This window comes from Canis aureus, chromosome 7 (assembly GCF_053574225.1).
Source record: "Canis aureus isolate CA01 chromosome 7, VMU_Caureus_v.1.0, whole genome shotgun sequence".
In the NCBI taxonomy this organism is placed as follows: domain Eukaryota; kingdom Metazoa; phylum Chordata; class Mammalia; order Carnivora; family Canidae; genus Canis; species Canis aureus.
In genome coordinates this window covers 63,476,472-63,496,085 of record NC_135617.1, presented here as the reverse complement: position 1 = coordinate 63,496,085, position 19,614 = coordinate 63,476,472, and the positions used below count along the sequence as shown (strand labels likewise).

The following is a 19,614-nucleotide window of genomic DNA, read 5'->3' as shown; positions in this document are numbered from 1 at the left end:
CATCTTCCATTCTCTGTCTATGATCCTGTTGAGGCCCCTTTAGTGGAGACTATGCCATTCTGTGCAGTCGTTTCCAGTGTCTACTTTGTTTCTAATGGCCTATGCCTGATGTTCTTTTCAAAGAACTGCCTTTGAGAACTGCCTAGTCCACACTTGTAGTCAGCAGGCTAGTAAGTGCCTGGGAGTTAGGGCCCCCTCCAGCCCCCAGCAGCCTTTAGTCAATGATCAGCTGGTGCAAGAGTCTGGTTCCCCTGCCTTAGAGACCCCAGGTGAAATTTACACTGCAGAGCTCCCCTCAGGATCAGGCTGAGGCTGGGACCTGTACCTTGCTTCACCTTCCTTGTCCTACTTCTCCAACTCCTTTCGGCTTCCTAAATCCTTTGCACACAGACCCTCAGCTCAGGACCTGCTTCCAGGGAACCTAACTAAGACATCCTCGGCCGTGCTCCTAGCAGAAAGAGCAAGGCAGCACTGTTGAGCCATATGAACCAAGGTTCTGCAGAAAGGAAAGGTAGGGAAGAAAATCAAAGACCTTTTCCTCTTTGGGCTGCTTCCTCATCACTACCAACAAACACCATAATTGTGAAGAAAAAAAAAAGTGATTAATTTTCAGTTTACCTTTTCTTTAACATAACAAACTTCTGCTTTTTGAGGCTTAATTGGATCTATTCTTGGATGTGACAAAAAGTTAGTTGAGATGAAAGGGGCATATCAAGGAAAAAAAAACATTCCAAGTGAATAATTTAAGATCACATCCATAATTAATGGCATTTGGCATGCTTCCCCTGGAAGCCTAATCATAGCTCGGGATGTGCTAATTAGAGCCGTTTGGTGCAAATCAGTTGGTGCAGGTGTGGAGAAGCCCGGCTCTGGCTCTGGCTCTGTTCCTTTCAGCACCGGTGGAGGCAAAGGTTCCAGAGCCTCAGGCTGGGCAGGGCTTGAATAAAGAAATGGTGGTGTTCCATTTTGAAATGAATTTTGGTGGGAAATGAATTTCTTTTTCTGTTGAAGAGGGGGCAGCTCTGTGTGTGTTTGATGGTAAGGCACAGCAGGATGGCTGGAGAGGCTTTTTAAGTGAGATCCTCCTGCTTTATGGAAGATGAGAGAATCCAACAGGGCCAGAGTGGGGGGGAGGGAAGCCAGGAGAGGGCTGGGGTCCCCTCCAGCTCCTGCACTCAACATACAGGGGGATGGGCAGGATGACCTGTCACAGAGCCAGGGCACCCAGGATCAGGTAAGGCACCAGGGCATCTTACCGGGTTTACTCTTCTATGTCTGCTTTCCATTCCAGGAGGCTGAAACCATGGGTTCAACCCTGGGCTTCCTGCTCTCTGACTGCTGGTCAGATTTGGCACCTTGGGAGCTGCATGAGACGGACGGAGAGAGCGTTTGCTTAGCTTACTCACTTTCCATCTCCCTCCTCCTTGCTGTGATCTGCTGAGCCCTAGAAAGAACATTCCAGTTCTTTAGGGGCAGCCTCCTCGGTGCTTGGTGAACTGGGCTTCTGAGGGGCATACATTTCACCCCTCCCAGCCTGGCTACAGCACTCCACCTCCTGGTTTCCCTATCTGCCCACAACTTTGCAAAAAGCCCCTTTATTAAACTCTCTTTAAATGATCCTTATTTGAGGGTGACATTTCTTAAATGCTCTGTCAGGACTCTGAAAAAAGAATTATTTCACAAGAGTGATATTCTTTTTAAATGGAGTTCTGTTCCTTCAAAGCCAATATTTTGGCAAATGTTTTTTGCCTTTTGAAGGGAAATCTTTATAAAATGCAGCCCTTATTTCCCTGCCGTCTTACAGAGAAGCAAGTACACATGATTTAGAAGCTTCTCTAGATAACCCTTCCTGAACATCAGCTGTTGTACCGTGCGGGGCACTGCAGACTGTTCCGGATTCAACTGAGTCAGAGCCCTAACCCACTAGTGGGACTGCATTTGAAGATGGGGCCTGATTTAAGGAGGTAATTAGGGTTAAATGAGATCATAAGGGTGGATGGAGCCCTTCTCCAGTAGGCCTGCTCTCTGTATGAGAACTGGAAGAGACACAGGGCTAGAGGGCTCGCTATCTCCTCCCAGCACACAGAGGAAAGGCCCAGTGAGAGAAATAGGCCATTTGCAAGTCAGGAAGGGAGTTCTCACCAGAAGGTACCCCTGCCGGCTCTCTGAGCTTGGACTTCTAACCTCCAGAACTATGAGAAAATAAATGTCTGTTTAAGCCACCTGGTTTATGGTATTTTGTTTGAATAGCCTGAGCATGGACTAATACGGAGACCCAGTATGTGACTGTTTCCACTCTGACTTAAAGCTTCTCTGCCTTAGCTCTTTCCACCAGCTCTTACCCCTTGCTGCCAATAGTAGTACTACCTTTAGCAGAGTCATCCTTACCTGCTTCGTTGCTTACTAGTATGAAACCAGACATCAAGTAGATTAGAATTATGTATAAAATAAGAGTTAATAGGTTCTGAGTGAGGGCCTAAATTGCTGGTCCTTGAATTCAGCATGTATTTTAATGCATAGACTTCATCATGAGGATTTTTTTTTTTTTAATACCCAGAAGCCCTGTCTTTCTGACTCTGGAATTCTTGTTACATGCTTATACAGCTGAGGTTGCCAAATTGCCAGCACAAGGATAAATGTGGCATCACAGACACTTTTCTACTTTTCGTTGGTGAACCAACTGGTTAGAACACAAGGAAATTTTAAGTCTCCTCTTATACCCAAGGATTGTTGGGCATGAAATGATGAGAAACTGGGCTTCTGTGTCCTTGTCATGTGCCCCCTGGTAGGAGAGAGGACTGTGGCTTCATCTGTCCCAGTGGGGTCCCAGGGACTTTGATTAGCTCTCAGGTGCCACGTGAGCCATCTTTGTCCTGGCCTGGGCGGCACCGCCACCAGTCAATACGGGCCGATTTTACAACGTGCCCCCCGTGTAACTGTGCGCACGACTCCCCTCCAACCTCCTCGGCTTGTAATGCTCATTGGCAGAGACAGCTAATCAATAGTTGCTCCTCACCAGCCCCGTAGATATCGACTCAGGGCTTGGGAAGACTTTATAAGGAGTCATCGGGGGGATTCTTTTAGTTCAAATTGAATTGTGGGCCATTAAATCTCTTTAGTAAAAGACTGCTCCTCATATCATATGCCAATGCGCCCTCTGAATTTTTAACCAGCTTCAGAGAGCAACTGCCTTTGCTAGAACCATCTCAGCAGGTCCTGGGATTTTTTTTTCTTCTCCGGCAGATCTGGTTAATTGTTATGGATTTTCCAGCAGGTAAAAGCATTTGGAGTTTGGAAAGAGTAGGCTTTGTTTTCTTTTCAAAAGAAAACCAATTCAGGTGGCTCTGTCTGGAGACACAGGAAAGAGTGAGGGAAGAAAGGAAGGAGAGGGAACAGCAAGAGGAGAGAGAATGGGACATGGGGTGCCTGCCATTCAGGACATCTCAGAGGAAACTTGATGTTGAACAGATAGATGCCACTCCTGGGCACCCACACGCATACAGTGGAACACACAAGCAGACCTATGTGCCCACATGCAAACGTGTATGCACCAACACATGACACTGTTCAAGTGCATGCAATACACAAACAGGTGGTCATGCATATGCACATGCACGTGCATCACACAGCCCAGCTCCATCACTGTTAACTCACTGACGGTGGATGAGTTATGTAACTCTCCCAACTGTGGTGCCCCCGTCTATAAACCAGGAGGCAGTCCTTATATAATAGGGTCACATGCAGAATAAATTAGTCAACGGGTGAAAATCTTTGGGCACATCTAGGTAGTAAACATCTGGTCCCCTGCCTGCAATCCTTGGTGAGGTCTGCCTTGGAATCAGAGATGGGAGGAGTCTTTAAAACCCTCATTTTATCAAAGAGCACCCCAAGGCTCCCCCCAAAAAGATATGGTTTGTTCAAGGTCACTGAGTGAGTTAGTAAATAGGCCAGGACTAGACTCCTGGTCCCCTTTTTGTTTTCTGTTGAACTGCCTTCATCAAGAAGGGAGAGGCCCTGGTGGCCCCAACAAGATTAATTGTTTTTATTAACAACTCACATTTGTATAACATTTTAGTCTTTTTCAAAGAGTAAAGGCTAATTAAAAATTGCAGCCCTAAGAGACGCTGCCCTGGGCCTCTTCTGGGCACCCCTGCCCAGGGGGAAGGGAAGGGAAACCAGAGAACAGGCCTCATTTAATATGAAAATGTCAGTCTCAGGTCTGACCTCCACAGCCTGGATGATGTCCTTAAGGCAGGGTGGAGTGGGGGTCACCCAGGGACTGACTCAGTCTCCCTTGCCTGGCAACAGCTGTCGATTCCAGGAAAGGCACAGTGCACAGTGAGGGCAGGTGGCAGGCCAGGCCGGGCACCAGAGCCCAGACTCACAACAGTTAATTGCATACACAGGGCATGTGAGACTGCAAATGCCTGTGATCTTGTGGAGCTCATGCTTTAATAACATTCAAGCATTTGCTCCGAGCCGGGTGCTATTATAAAGCTTTCTATGTAATCACTCATGCAATCTTCAGACAATTCTATGAAGTAGGATCTATCGTTATGCCCATTTTACCAGTGAAGAGGCAAAAGGAGCTTAAGTCACAGGCCTAACCTCTAAGTCGTAGAAATGGGATCTGAATCCACATACCCAAATGAATCTACTGTCTTCCACCTGTGCGTCCCTGAGTCAAAGACTCTAGTGCAAATAGTCTATTTAGGAGCAGGTCCATCGTGTCCATCGAATGATGAGTGGATAAAGATGTGGTTTATGTATACAATGGAATATTACTCAGCCATTAGAAATGACAAATACCCACCATTTGCTTCAACGTGGATGGAACTGGAGGGTATTATGCTGAGTGCAGTAAGTCAATCGGAGAAGGACAAACATTATATGTTCTCATTCATTTGGGGAATATAAATAATAGTGAAAGGGAATATAAGGGAAGGGAGAAGAAATGTGTGGGAAATATCAGAAAGGGAGACAGAACATAAAGACTCTTAACTCTGGGAAACGAACTAGGGGTGGTGGAAGGGGAGGAGGGCGGGGGGTGGGGGTGACTGGGTGACGGGCACTGAGGCACTTGATGGGATGAGCACTGGGTGTTATTCTGTATGTTGGTAAATTGAACACCAATAAAAAATAAATTTAAAAAAAAAGGAGCAGGTCCCAGGAAACAGGAAGAGGAGTGGGTAAATGGGGTAGTGAGGAAGGGAGGGAATCCAATGCCACATGCACTGAAGATCTGATCACCAACTGCAGGAGCTTTAGGAGACAGCTGTGGCTTGAAATTTTGTGCCTGGCAGTGAGGAAGCTGGGGCATTCATACACCTACTTCCAGCAAACACAGGTTGAGTTGCCCCTGAGTTGTTCATGCCAGCTCTTCTCGTTCGCCACAAGCAGGAGAAAAGGCTCCAGGGACTAAGGAAAGCCCTCGGTCCCAAAAATAAAAAGCACCTGCAGGCATTCAGAAGGTGGCCGGTGTGCACAAGAGGGGATGTGTGTGGGGTGCGACTGTGCTCCATATGTCTGCCCCAACCTTCTAGATGGCACATGAGGACAGGGATCGTCACCTCCAGCTCAGAGATCAAAACAGGGAGACCCACAGGAATATGTTATTAAAGATATGAAGCACCTGCCATGCGGGGCCATGTCCCCTTCTTCTCCTGGTTTCTGTCTTGCAGATGAGCCTCTTTGGCACCATTCCATGAACTTTCCCAAGTCCTAACACAGAATGCATCTTGTCAGGCCTGGCAAGGGGTAATTTAAGTTCAGGGTGAGACAAAGACCTTGCTGGACTACACAGCCTCACCTGGCCTGCCCTTGCCCCCCACCCTTGGCCTTGAATAGCTCCACAGATACCCGTGAGTTGAATCATGTGTATGCCTCTTCCTAGCCGCCACCCACCCCCGCACCCAACTGGAGAGTTAAGGCAAGGCAGGGAGTACAGGCAGGAGAAGGGGCTGGTGTTCCACTCCTAAAGTGACACCGGGCCCCGAGGTTGAGGCCTGGGGCAGTAGCAATGAATATGCACCTCCTCGTTTGCTTGGGATTGCTGTAACTGGGCTGTTCGGTTAACTAAGTATTGGGAAATGCCAATGAACATGGAGAAAAGTCAATAGACACATGTAAAAGGCAATCATTACATTTAAAATGATTTCCCTCTCAAAGGCCTCAGGACACTGTTGCTATCAAGGAAAGAAGTGGGCCTCTGCCAAGCCCGGAAGTGTCGGTCAGCATGGGCAGCTGCATGGGCCTGCAAATCAGACTGGCCTTCTCCATCCAGCCAGCAATGACTTACTTGTCAGACGATGCCCAAGGGGACAGTGTGGCCGGGAAGGCAGATCATGAACCAGCAGGTTCACAGTGACTCCCACTAAAGGGTCAGCCTTCCTTTTGACCTACCTAAATTCATATTGTCTTTATTCCAAGCACTCTGGGCAGCACCGAGATTCAAAAGAGTCTCCGGCCTTATGGAAACCCTGGTGGCCTCACCTGGAGGTGACATGTAACAAGTGACGGTGCCTCCCAGAATAAGGATTACAGTCTCGGAAAGGTCTCTGAAAGCACAATGCCTGGTGCTGGGTGTTACTATAACAGTCGCGGTCTCCCCGTCTGAAAAGTTCGCTCCATGAGGGGAGAGGAAGGGGGTTATCAGCTTCCTTCCCACCCAGGCAACAAGACCTGGCACATAGTGGGTGCTTTGTATGTAGTGGATGAACCAATGAGTAGTGAATGAATTATGCCAACTGCTGATACATCGTAACTTCAGGCTTTATTCTGTAAGACCGGAACCCTGGGTTAGATAAGACAACCTCTATTCTTGCCTTTTAACACCATCACACCCCTATTCATTAATATTTTCTAGAATCACTTTTTTGCTAGTGTCTCTTCTATTAGAATGAAAGCTCGACTGGGAGGTCCTGGCTCCCTTGTTGGCTGTGAATCCCCAGGGCTGAGCACTGTCACAAAGTCTGTGTCCAGTGATTGACATAAGGGAGGAGGGGAGGAAGGACAGGGGGAGGAGGGGGAGGGGAAAATGAATATAAAAGGTGGAGCTGTGTCTTGGAAAATTGCAGGCACCTCATTGAGCACCAGAAGCTCTGGCTTGTGATGGAAAGGAGGGAGTCCGCGGGCTGGGACTAGGTGGGGGTGCAGCAGATCTGCAGGGATGGGTCCCCGAGCAGGAGCAGGTGGACTGTCCCCTGCCCTGGCTGTCACTCCATGAACCCCTCGCTGCCCCAGCTCCCAGCCTGAGCTGCTGTTCCTGCAGCAACCTCTGCACTTTCCCAGGGAACAGGGTCGTGGTTCTGGGTCACTGATGCCTGTTAATGAACCTGACCTGTGGAGGGATTTAATTCCCTCTGTGCAGAGGTTGGTCTCCTTCCCCTCAAGGGGGAAGGGGTAAACCCTAGGGGGCCAGGCAGCTTCACCGGGGAGCTCCACCACCCAGCTCCCTAGGAGCTTGTGCCAGCTTGCAACCTCCCGCTGTGCTTGGAAAAGGCACAGAATGTCCCCGTTTGTTTCTTGGTAAAAAGCAGTGGTTTCCACTTTGTAATTAGGATTACTCTGCTTGCAGCATGATGTTCCTTTTAATCACCAAAGGGTAAGCTCAGCTAGCATAATGCAACCTGTTCATCCTCATGTACGTGCCTGCAGGAGGGCGGAGGACAGCGGGACCCAGGGATGAGCAGCGGACCAACTCAGCCAAAACAGGGGAGACGGAGACTGGGAGAGAGCATGCTTGCCTGGAAGAGAACAGCCATCTCTGGAGCTGGAGGAGACTGGAACAGTGCCAGGAAGGGTGGAGGGCCTGGAGGAGCGACAGCTGCTGGAGCAGAGACAGAGAAGTTCCTAAAACCTGCACCTAAGGAGCCCCAGTCGGAGGGGGAGACACAGCCCTGCCCTCAGGGACCCCCAGTCTGAGGGGAGACACAGCCCTGTCCTCAGGGAGCCCCGGTCTGAGGGGAGCCCCAGTCCTGTTCTCAGGGAAGACATTGTATTAATGCTCTCAGCAAGTTGGAATAGTGGAGGAGCCCCTAGATGTTGGCATAAGGCACAGCCCTGTCCTCAGAAAGTTCTCTATCCCATTAGGGAGATACAGTCTTAACTCTCAATAATTCTCAGTCTGATAAGACAGATCTTTGACCTCAGAAGTTTCCCCAGTCTAATGGCAGGCATTATACTCCATGACCGTGCTACTATGTCAAGCAACATGTTAGAAGCATCCAGTACTCAGTTTACCTGGTGGTGTCTCAGGGCCTCGGTTGCAGAACTCCAGGGGAGTCACCCACAGGAGCACAGGACCATGTGCTCTATGATGTACAACGCACGGCCAGTAAGTAAGCACGCCTACTGCTGAATCACAGATCAGACCATGGGAACAGGGGGAGGCCAAGCCCAAGGACTCAGCTGAAAAGGGCAGAACCAGGACTTGAACTTGGGTTTCTAAACTCAGGTCAAGTGCTTCTTGGACAGTTCGTGATCTGTAGGGGGTGAAGTGGAACAGGGAGAGGAAGAGAGACAGAGAGAGCGCGCACAAGTCCTCCATGTGCATCCTTGTGTCGTGGCCCAGTTGCTGGAGAGCCATCTGAAGGGACAGCTGGCCTGCAGGCAGCGAGCGGCCCCTGTGTGCAGGAGGAAGGGAGAAGGGGAAGTGAACTTGGAACCGAGGGAGCCAGTCCAAGTTTACATCATGGGACTGGCCAACCCTGGGAGTAACTGCCACTTGATCCCAGTGGGACATCTGTGGAACTTCCTGGAACAAAGCATCTTAGTGTTATACAGCCTGGGATTATGAAAGGGAGAGAAATTATCCATTGTTGCCGCTGCTCCCAGCCAAGGGTGACCCACGCTTTCTGGTTGCTGGCACCTGAGCACCAAGCAAGTGCCCACCAGAGACCGTGCTGTTTGCTGTCCGATCTGCTAGACTCCAAGACCTGACTTTTACTGCCTACCTCCTTGTATTCACTGACCTTTGTCCCACATTTTTTTCCTTAAACTCAGCTTTCCAGGTTATCTCTCAACTCAGGCAAAAGACCCAGCAGGTGGAAACCAAAACTATCCCTCCAGCAGTAATAACCACTACCTGAAGGAAGAGCTCCCATGGCCCAGACCACCCAGACCAGTTTGAACTCAAACCCCAACTCAGGCCTGCACAGATGGACCTTGGAGTGACCACAGAATGTCCAACAGTTACTTTTACCTCATTATAATACTAACGTCTCACCCAAGGATGAGCATAAGCCTCATTTACATAGCATATAATGTGTGTATAGACGTGTTTACTTTTTTCCTTTTTTTTTTTTAAGATATTATTTAGGTGATCCCTCAGTGGCTCAGCGGTTTAGCGCCTGCCTTCGGCCCAGGGCGTGATCCTGGAGACCCGGGATCGAGTCCCGCATCGGGCTCCCTGCATGGAGCCTGCTTCCCCCTCTGCTTGTGTCTCTGTCTCTCTCTCTCTCTCTCTGTATGTCTCTCATGAATTAAAAAAAAAAATCTTAAAAAAAAAGATCGTATTTATTTATTCATGAGAGACACACAGAGGCAGATACATAGGTAGAGGGAGAAGCAGGCTCCCTGCAGGGAGCCTGATGCAGGACTCAATCCTAGGACCCTGGAATCACAACCTGAGCTGAAGGCAGGTGCTTAACCACTGAGCCACCCAGGTGTCCCATAGACACATTTTTCTTAAAGCACCTTTGCAACCTTAGGTCCACCTGTACTTATGATGACAGGGCTCCCCCATCTAAAAATTCAACCTAACCCTAAACAGAAGGAACCCATCCACCCTTGCTCCAGGAGTCTTTGGACTTTGGGAGCTATTACCCATGATCTCCTTATTAGCTGCAAATAAAGTTTCCTCTGTGGGACAATTCAACCTGGTATGTTTCTATCTGACTGACCGAGGAGGGAACTCACATTAGCTCTATTACAATGCTGTAGCATCAGAGAAGCCCTGGGCAGGAAGTAGGAGACACATGGCACAGGAAGAGGTGCCCTCTAGAAGCTCTTTCCACGCTGGATTGAGACCTCTATGAAATCAGGGACTACATCCGCTCTACCCTGAACCTGGTAGAGGCAGGTGCTCAGTGAAGGCCTAGTGAATTGCCTCTGACCAGCCCACAGGAGCAGAGCTTAAGATTTGGGGTAGGATCCGACAACTCAGTGGCAGCCATGGATCCCAGCCCATGTCTCCCACTGCTCATCAGCCCCGCATCCATCTCCTGGCTACCCTTCCTTCTCCTGCAGCTCCTTCAGCAATGACCTGGCAGGACTGAAGTTTTTGGTTCTCAGTGACCTGTGACCAAAGCCACTGCAGCTAATTAGCACCAGTCTGTGTGTTTGACCCCTGCCCCGGGCTGGCGCACACCACCCCCTGCTCATTCTCATTAATGGGCTCAGCGCCTGCCTGGCAACCTCCACCCTCTCTCCCTTCACATGATTTAGCTTTGAGCCCGAGGCTTTCTTTCTGGTTTGCTTCACTTTGTAATGAACACCTCTGGTTGTTCTTCTCCCCCTGCACAATCAGTGGATTGTGTATGATGCTGGACTGGGTCCCCCACAGACAACCTGAGGAAGTCATGGACCCTGCTTTGGGGGAAGCTGCAGTCAGGGCTGACACACTGACATGGGGGGAAGGCAAGAACAGAACATAGGAATGCCCAGAGGGGGGCCCCAGAGACCTTGTGCCTCATATCTACTCCCTGTGCAGGGCAAACTGAGGCTCAGAGAGGGTGAGCAGGCTGTCTGAGATCACCCAGTGTTCCCCCCAAAATAAACAAAATCTGAAACAGGATTTTGGGTATGGGTAGTGTATTTGGGAAAGGAATAGAAATAGGGGGAGGGGAGGATGAAAGGAGGAGAGCAAGCTGATATAAGTGTGCCTGACCAACACCAAGAGCCTTCTGAGTGCTTTGGAAATGTCTACTCAACGTGGCGGGAAGAAGGAGGAACCATATATCCTTTAGTTCCTGGTCACTGTCGGGCAATGGCTGCTTCATGCCATTGGGGTGTTGACATCCTTGTACTTCTGGGGTTGTGTCTATGTCTGTGGCTGAGCAGGTACCTGCAGGCAGCTGCTACCGAGGTGGGGGGAGAAGCAGAACTGCCCAGGCAATTTGTTGTCAGAGGACGCCATGTCTAGCCAACACCCACGGCAATGGTCTCAGTGCAAAGTTGGGTCGAGGAGCCGGACACACATGGGCTCTGATGTGTGTGAGTGGTGAAATGGCAAGAAAGCGCAGCCAATTGTATCAGTGAGGAATGTACTGGGAAGCAATGATCAGAAAATGCACTGCAGGGTCTGAGAAAGAGGTTTTTTCCTCTCATGGTAAGAATCCAGAGGTATGTAACTGCTGGTACATGTTCCAGGATGTCAGGGATGTCAGCACCAAAGCCAGATTTTCTTAGTCTTTTTCTTTAGAGCACAAGATGGCTGCTGCAGTCCCAGCCATCATATTTGCAGTTCCAGCAGGAAGAAGGTAGAAGCACGGTGGAGGGAGGGGAGAGGGGCCACATCTTTATCAGGTCGGCAAAAGCTGTCCCCAGACACCCTCCAGCACATAACTACTGCAACTCACTGGCTACAGGATTATTGCTTAGGTGACAATGTTGAGGAGGAGCAAAGGGGTTGGAGTGAGGGCTGGGGAAGCCAACCTGTGCTGTCTGCCTCTCAGACATGGCCTCGCTTTCTCCTTTGTGGAGCAGCTATCTTCCACCACACACTTCCTTCCTAACTCATGGCCTCTTGAGTGGCCCAGGTCTTTGGAACAACTTAGGTGAATGTTGAGCTTTTCACTGAGACCAGACAGATGAGGAGGGATGGAAGGTAGCCATGAGCTGCTCCATCTTCTCCCTCCACTCTTATCTTCCCTTGAAAAAAGCAGCCCAGTGGTACAGGTAACAGGAAGGCTGTGTTTTGATGTGTTTTCTGGCCAGGGAGTGATTGGACACCGTGACAGACCTAGAGAAAGGTCCCCATGAGAGAAGTGGAATCTGTGTTTCCCACCTGTGTCTGAAGAAATGGACCTTCTGCAACTCCCAGTGCCTGGGCTCACTGACATGGAAGAAGTTCTTCCTCTGTCCCCGGGTCTGCTCAGGACACCGGGATGCTGGGCAGTGTCCAAGTGTCCCCTGCTGGGCAGTCCCTGCTGTCTGTATGCTTTGACCCAGCCACCATCCTTCTCTAGGCTTTGGTTAAGTTCCAAGTCCCTAGCAGTTATCCAGGTATTGATGGGGGCTGCTTCCCAATTTTGCTTGTGTGGAGCAATCATTCTTTGTAGGATGTTGGCATCCCTGCCCGCCCCCACTCATGCCCATCATGCCTCCTAGTCACCGTGACAACCCAAAGTACCCCCACACACATTTCTCAACACCTTCCATCCATCCAGTGAAGAATGACAGATCTAGTCCAACCCCTTCATTTTCCAGATGAAGGCAGATGACTTGTCCCACAACACACAGCTGGCTCTCAGAGGCTGAGCCAGGGCTGGAGTTCAGGGTTCCTGAATCCTTACACCTGCTCCTTCCCAAAAAGATTGGGAGGGTTCAGTGCTTACTCACTCAACTCTGTATGAGTCAGAAATGATTTAAATGTCCTTGCTGAGCTCCTGGCCCAGGGTCCACTCACCACCTTCTCATCTGGTGCTCTACTGTGCTCTACTGTGGGGACGTAGGTCTCTTCTGCTTATTCTTGCCTCTCTGGAGTGGACAGTGGTGCCTCTGTGGGAGGGGAGGCCTGGCAGCTACGAGGTGGCCAGGCATGGGCTATCGCTGGATGGGTCCTCCCCTCTCCAACAACACTTCCCCAGTGCCCTTTCCCACAGCTGACAAGGGCCCACAGATGACTGATGTTAACAAGGCCCCTGAGTACAGAACATAACACTCCAGCAATGCTGCCTGGTAGCCCAGTCCTTGTCGCTGCCTCTGTGCCATCCATCTGCCGCCCATCCGAGGCACCTGCAGCCAGTCTCCTGGACACTCTCCGCCCTCCAGGCCCCTGGCTCCTCGGCAATTGGTGCCCCCCTCTCAGGCCTGGCATGGACTCCTGGCACCAGGTGTCATGTGAGTACTGTGCCAGCCTCGGAAATGATGGAGTGTCCCTGGCTGCTGTGCGAGAGCCCTGGTTTCCTGACCCGCCTCCAGCCAGAATCTGCCTGGCCTGGCTCCCTCTGCTCTTTGCTAAGGGCTGGGACCAGATGGTGAATTATCGGGGCTGATTTACAGTGACAGCTAGGTTGGCCAAGGATGAGGCTTGGATGCCAGTGGGCACTGCCTGAGGAGGGGCCTGTGGAGCCCAAGCAGGGTATGGATGGCAGCCCCAGGTGGGAGAGAGAAGACTTATCTCAAGGAGAGAAAGCAGGACAAAGAGGGCAGGAAAAGCACAAGACCATGAGGGCAGAGGGTGGCCGGAGGAAGAGAAGAGGGAAGAACGACATAGAGCCTACATTTACTGAGAGCTCCTCACATGCCAGGCAGGCATCTTCTCGTGGGGCTTTGCTTTCCAGAGGTGTTGTCCAATAGGGAGCCACTAGCCATGTGGTATTTTAAGTTGGTAGAAATTTAACTAATGAAATTAGTTATAATTAGCTATAATTAAAAAGTCAATCCTTAGTCATACTAGCTACATTTCAAATGTTCAATAGTTGTATGTGACTGGTGGTTAGTGCACAGGACAGTGCAGATAAAGACATTTCCATCATTGGAGGAAGTTCTACTGGACAGGCTGGCAGAGGGAAGGCAGATGGTAAACAGTAGCTGATACTTCCGTGTTGCTGACATCCATCTATATCTCTATCTACATGCATCTATCAGGCACTGTGCTAAGAATTCTATATATATCAATTCATGTACATCAACCCTTGATGGCAGATATTTATTTCAGAGGTCAGCAAACATTTCTTGTAAAGAACCAGAGAGTAAATATTTTAAGCTTTCATAGTTCAGACTTTGCAGGCCGTGTAGTTGGCCACAACCACTCAACTCTGTCATAATAGCAAGGGAAGCAGCCCTAGACAATACGTAAATGAATGGATATGGCTGTATTCCAATAAAACTCTATTTGTGATCACTGAATTTTTTTACTTCACATAGTTTTCACCCATCACAAAATATCCTTCTTTTGATTTTTTTCCCTACCATTTAAAAGCATTGCTGCTAGAAACATCGGGGTGCAGGTGTCCCGGCGTTTCACTGCATCTGTATCTTTGGGGTAAATCCCCAGCAGTGCAATTGCTGGGTCGTAGGGCAGGTCTATTTTTAACTCTTTGAGGAACCTCCACACAGTTTTCCAGAGTGGCTGCACCAGTTCACATTCCCACCAACAGTGCAAGAGGGTTCCCCTTTCTCCACATCCTCTCCAACATTTGTTGTTTCCTGCCTTGCTAATTTTCCCCATTCTCACTGGTGTGAGGTGGTATCTCATTGTGGTTTTGATTTGTATTTCCCTGATGGCAAGTGATGCAGAGCATTTTCTCATGTGCTTGTTGGCCATGTCTATGTCTTCCTCTGCGAGATTTCTCTTCATGTCTTTTGCCCATTTCATGATTGGATTGTTTGTTTCTTTGATGTTGAGTTTAAGAAGTTCTTTATAGATCTTGGGTACTAGCCCTTTATCTGATACATCATTTGCAAATACCTTCTCCCATTCTGTAGGCAGCCATTAGAAACGACAAATATCCACCATTTGCTTCAACGTGGATGGAACTGGAGGGTATTATGCTGAGTGAAGTAAGTTAATCGGAGAAGGAAAAACATTATATGGTCTCATTCATTTGGGGAGTATAAAAAATAGTGAAAGGGAATAAAGGGGAAAGGAGAAAATATAAGTGGGAAATATCAGAAAGGAAGACAGAACATGAGAGACTCCTAACTCTGGGAAATGAACTAGGGGTGGTGGAAGGGGAGGTGGGCGGGGGGTGGGGGTGACTGGGTGACAAGCACTGAGGGGGGCACTTGATGGAATGAGCACTGGGTGTTATTCTATATATTGGCAAATTGAGCACCAATAAAAAATAAATTTACAAAAAACAAACAAACAAACAAAAAACATACAGCTATTCTTCACTTGTTGGTTGATCAGAAACAGGCAGATTTAGCCCATGGGCCTGACTTATATCACCTCCATTGCACAACTATGGAAACTGAGCCACAGGAAGACCACAGGCTGTCAGAGATCTCACAGCTAGAAATGGCAGAGAGGAGATCTGCACCCAGGTAATTAGGGTTCCAGAACTTAGGCTTACCCTCTTGGCCCATCAGTAAACCATGTAATTTCAGGTCATGATAACTGCTCTGAAGAAACTATTGGTGCAATACGGTGGAGGGTAGTGGTCACCTGGATCTGATGAACAGGGCATACTTTACTGAGGAGATGCCTTTTGACCTGAGGCAAGAATGACGAGAAGGATCCAGCCATGAGACCAGCCAGGAGATGAACATTCCAAGAGCGGAGGGGACAGCAAGTGCAGTGTCAAAGCAAACATATCAAAGGATATGGGAAGATTGGGTAAAATGAGGATAGGTGACTAACCAATGGGATGCAGACACATGGAGGTCAAAGGGTGACCTTGAAAAGAGAAGTTTCCATAGGTGACAGAACTAGAAGTTTCTAAGGCATTATGTCGTGGTTCCCTTGGGACCAATGCAGGGCAGGGGTAAAGGAGGAGGTGTTGGTGGAGTCTCAGGGGATGACTGAGAGTAGCAGAAATTAGGTATAATCCAATCTTGTGGTGTTTTGACACCTAGAGGGGCAAGGCTCCCTGGAGGAATGGCATCCAGGAGCATCTTCGGCAGCTCAGTTCCCAGAGTTGCTGGAGATGCTACCCACCTTCATGAAACCTCCACTGCACCTTCCATCTCTCCCTCCACACCCGTCCCCTGCCTGAGGGCAAGGCCGGCATAGCTGGCCTGCCCATGGTTGTGGATGCCTGAGCAGTCTGGCCGATACTGTTCTAGAAAGAACCTTGTTGCCTACTCTTCCCCACCACCTCCACCCTCACCAGTGCTGTGTCCAGGAGAACTTTCTCACCTCCGTGGATGGGGTGGGGTCACATCTGTGTCTGGCTGACTGGCTGGCCATGTTACAGGCTGTGTTCCTGGTTGTGTGGTCATCCAGCTCTGGGGCCAGCCCCCTGCCCAGAAGCGAGGTCACAGTGGATCATGTGCAAGGCTTTGGGTCACCCTGACTACCAGGGACAGGGATCAAGTGTTACCTCCTTCATTCTCCAGGAGGAATGACTGACCAGGTCACAAGATTAAGGGCAGGAGTCACAAAGGTCTCTCCCCCTTCCAAACACTGGGGAGCAGAATGCCTAGAGCAGGAGTCAGCAAACATCTGTGAAGGGTCACACAGTAAATAATTTAAGTCTTGTGAGCCATGCGATCGCTGTCTCAACTACTTAACTTTGCTGTTTTGGCTTGAAAGCTGCCCTAGACATGACATAAAACTTTATTTGCCGTGTCATGCAGCGGGCTGCAGGCTGCCACCAGTCAAGGACCTGAAGCAGATGGAGTCTCAGGAGAAGGGGGTTGGGCACTGGGCTTCAACAGAGAGGACCAGGAGGTCTAGGAAGGATCCCAAACTGAGCACTAATGACAGGAAAGTCATCATGCCAGCCAGGCTCTGGCCACAGCACTCTAAAGGGGGATTGCAGTGTGGACAGGCTTTCTGTAAGGTAACTGGAGAGTCTGAGAGCTGGCAGGGTAGGTATGTGCATTTGTAGGGGAGGGGCCAGAAGGAGATGCTGGAGGACAATGACAGAGGAGACATGGGGCTACCCCTGAGCCACCTCCCCCATGAGTTGCAAAAATCCTGTGTTTCATGTGGTTTGAGTTATAGTAGGCTTCCTACATAGAACTGAGCATGTTCATTGCCCCTTCCACTTGCCCAAACTCCACTGAAGTGATAGTAAAGAAGTTCCAAAGGGAGTATACCCATTACCAGCTGAGGACAGGAGGGAACCATCAGAGGACCAGACATCTGGGTGGAAAGAATGACTGTGTCAGATAAAGGGAGAATCCAGCACAAGGGGGGCACCACCCCAAACTCACCAGGACTTGAGGGGGGTGGCAGGGGTGGGAGAGACCCCTTCCTTTGTAGTCTACAAATGTGGGGCAGAGGTGGAAGGCAAGCCAAATTCAAGGTGATTAATTAAAAGACTGTCCATAAAACAGCTGTGCCAGTCAGCTGCTCCCTGGACCATGCATGGAGTGACGGCTGCAGTGGTATTCACCCCTGGGCTAAAACCAGGAACGTGTTCTCTGCAGAGACCAAATGATTTCTGAATGATGGCTGGTACCATAGGCGAGTATCCAATCACAATCACAATCACACTTTCCTTCATTTGTCAGTCTGCACCCTCATTTCCTTCTGTTCACATCCACAGAACTTATGGGGGGACTTCTCATTCAGGACATTTGGTTCTCATTTTATCATTCTGTGTTGCTAGAATTTTAAAAAAAAAGGGATTTTATGTATTTAATTGAAAGAGAGAGCAAGGAGAGGGGGAGGGGCAGAAGGAGAGGGAGAAGCAGGCTCCCCACTGAGCAGAGAACCAGATCCTGAGCTCAATCCCAGGACTCAGGATCATGACTTGAGCCAAAGGCTGATGCTTAATTGATGAGCCATCCAAACATCCCAGAGTTTTTTTTTTTTTCACTACAAGCATGTATCACATTAAAAAAAATTTAAGATTAACTAAGACTAAAATATATCATATCTATAAAATATTAAGTCATATTTTATTAAAAGTATTTATAAATCATAAAAGCAATGCTCTAGAAAATGGGCAATGAATACGAACAGGCAACTGGTAGAACACAACAGCCAGTGTGTCAGTCAAGGTCCCAGCAGAACACAGAACTTACCTCCTGATGGTTCAAATAATGGTAATGATGTAAAGGATCAGCTTCTAGGGGAATGAGCAGGGTTATGGGATGGCAAATGCCTCAGAAGCCAGCCACAGGCAGGAAGCTGTCACCACCCAAGGGCTAACGAGGCCAGGGGAGGAGGAATGTGATACCTGTGAGATTCAGAACCTGCAGAGGGGCTACCTGGTGGAACTGTAGCTTGAGAACGATGTTGATGTCATAGGCATGGGGCTGACGCAGGGAAGAAATACCTTGACCTCTCTCTCCAAACTCCTCACCCAGCATTCCAGAAATCTATTTCATAGGCAAATTCACATATGCACACAAAATGTGAGAAAAAAAAGTCTTCAGTGTAGCATTCTTTGTAACAAAAAAAAAAAAAAAAAAAACAACCTGGAAATAATATTAATGTCCATCTATAGAAGTGATGATGCTAGTAAAGATTACAATAGCTAATAGTTGTGCATGTGCAGTTATCATGCACCATGACCAATTTTCAGCCACTTGCATGTAGTACCTCATTAAATCTCACAATAATACTTTGTGGCAAGTATAACTATTATCTCCATTTTACAGATGAGTAAACTGACCATCAATAGAGAATAGTGACATGATGACATAGTCTTACTGTCGAGCACTGTACAGCCATTTAAAAGGGAAATGGGCCCCAATCTATGAATCTGGAAAGAACACATTGCTAAGAAAAGAGAGATTGTGGAAATATTTTTACAGCATAATCTCTTTTATATTTTTATAATAGCAACTCTGTGTGTGTTTGTGCGTGTGTGTGTGTGTGTGTGTGTGTGTGTGTAAGAAAAGGTCCAGAAGGAAGGACACACTTGGCAAATAAGGGTGGCCAGCTATGGGGAGGGAAGGGGCTACTGGGGATTGAAAACATTTCATTTTTATTTTACATGTAATCGGAATGGACTCACATGTTGCGTACAGAAAATCTGAAAGGATAAACAAGTCAAAGAAAATAGAAGAATGAGGCCCCCTTTTGAAACTGGGATCTCAACCAAGCAGGCTCCAGTCCCAGGGCTGCCTCTTTCTAGCTGTGTGTTCTTGGGTGTGTTGCTTCTCTTAGCTCAGTCTCTTGGCCTAGAAAAGGGGAACACTGACTGCTGTACCCAGCTCCTAAAGCTAGCTTGAGGAGTGGGTGAAAGAATGCACACAGAGTGTGTGGCTGGTGAAGATCACCCTGCAGACACTCAGCAGGTACCAGCTCAGTGACTGCTGTGTTTGCAGGCCCTGGGATGGCTTGAGGGAGGGTGGGCAGGTGGGAACCGGATGGTCTACTTCTGACCCTTAGGATTCCCTAGAGTCTGTGGGACCCTGTCCTCCCTACCCTAACAGAGCTCAAACCCCAGAATTAGGCTTGACCTAACCTCTGTCCAGGCAGACACAACGTCTGTGTTTGGCTACTCATTTTGACAGAAGGTGGCCTGAAGAATCATGTCCCTGGGATCTGTAGCCATATCCCCTGATCAGAGCTTGGAACAGAGGCTGTGGCCCTTTGATAGACATATGAGTCAGAGAATATGCATATACACCTCTATGACTTTCTAGACCTTAACAGTAATTATTTACATAATGTTGCCAAACCACTTCCTGAATGCCTATTTTCAAAGGCTCCTTTGCAATTACCACATTACATGTTGATATGGAAATAAACGCTGCCCGAGAGAAACAGCTGCCCGAGGGAAACAGGAACTCTCCAGTTTATTCAGAAGGGAATCTTCATCT

At 48.7% G+C, this 19,614-nt stretch overlaps 1 long non-coding RNA gene across 2 annotated transcripts in view; it reads right to left on the bottom strand.

Moving 5' to 3' along the window:
* LOC144316891 (uncharacterized) overlaps positions 1 to 16,288 on the bottom strand; it is a 33,760-nt gene extending 17,472 nt beyond the window's left edge. Inside the window, exon 1 of one of the 2 annotated variants that reach the window (XR_013382723.1) lies at positions 16,028 to 16,288. This is a non-coding gene — a long non-coding RNA (uncharacterized LOC144316891). The remainder of the gene's footprint in view (positions 1 to 16,027) is intronic. The other variant, XR_013382722.1, reaches the window with a different exon arrangement.
* Positions 16,289 to 19,614: the final 3,326 nt, after the last annotated feature.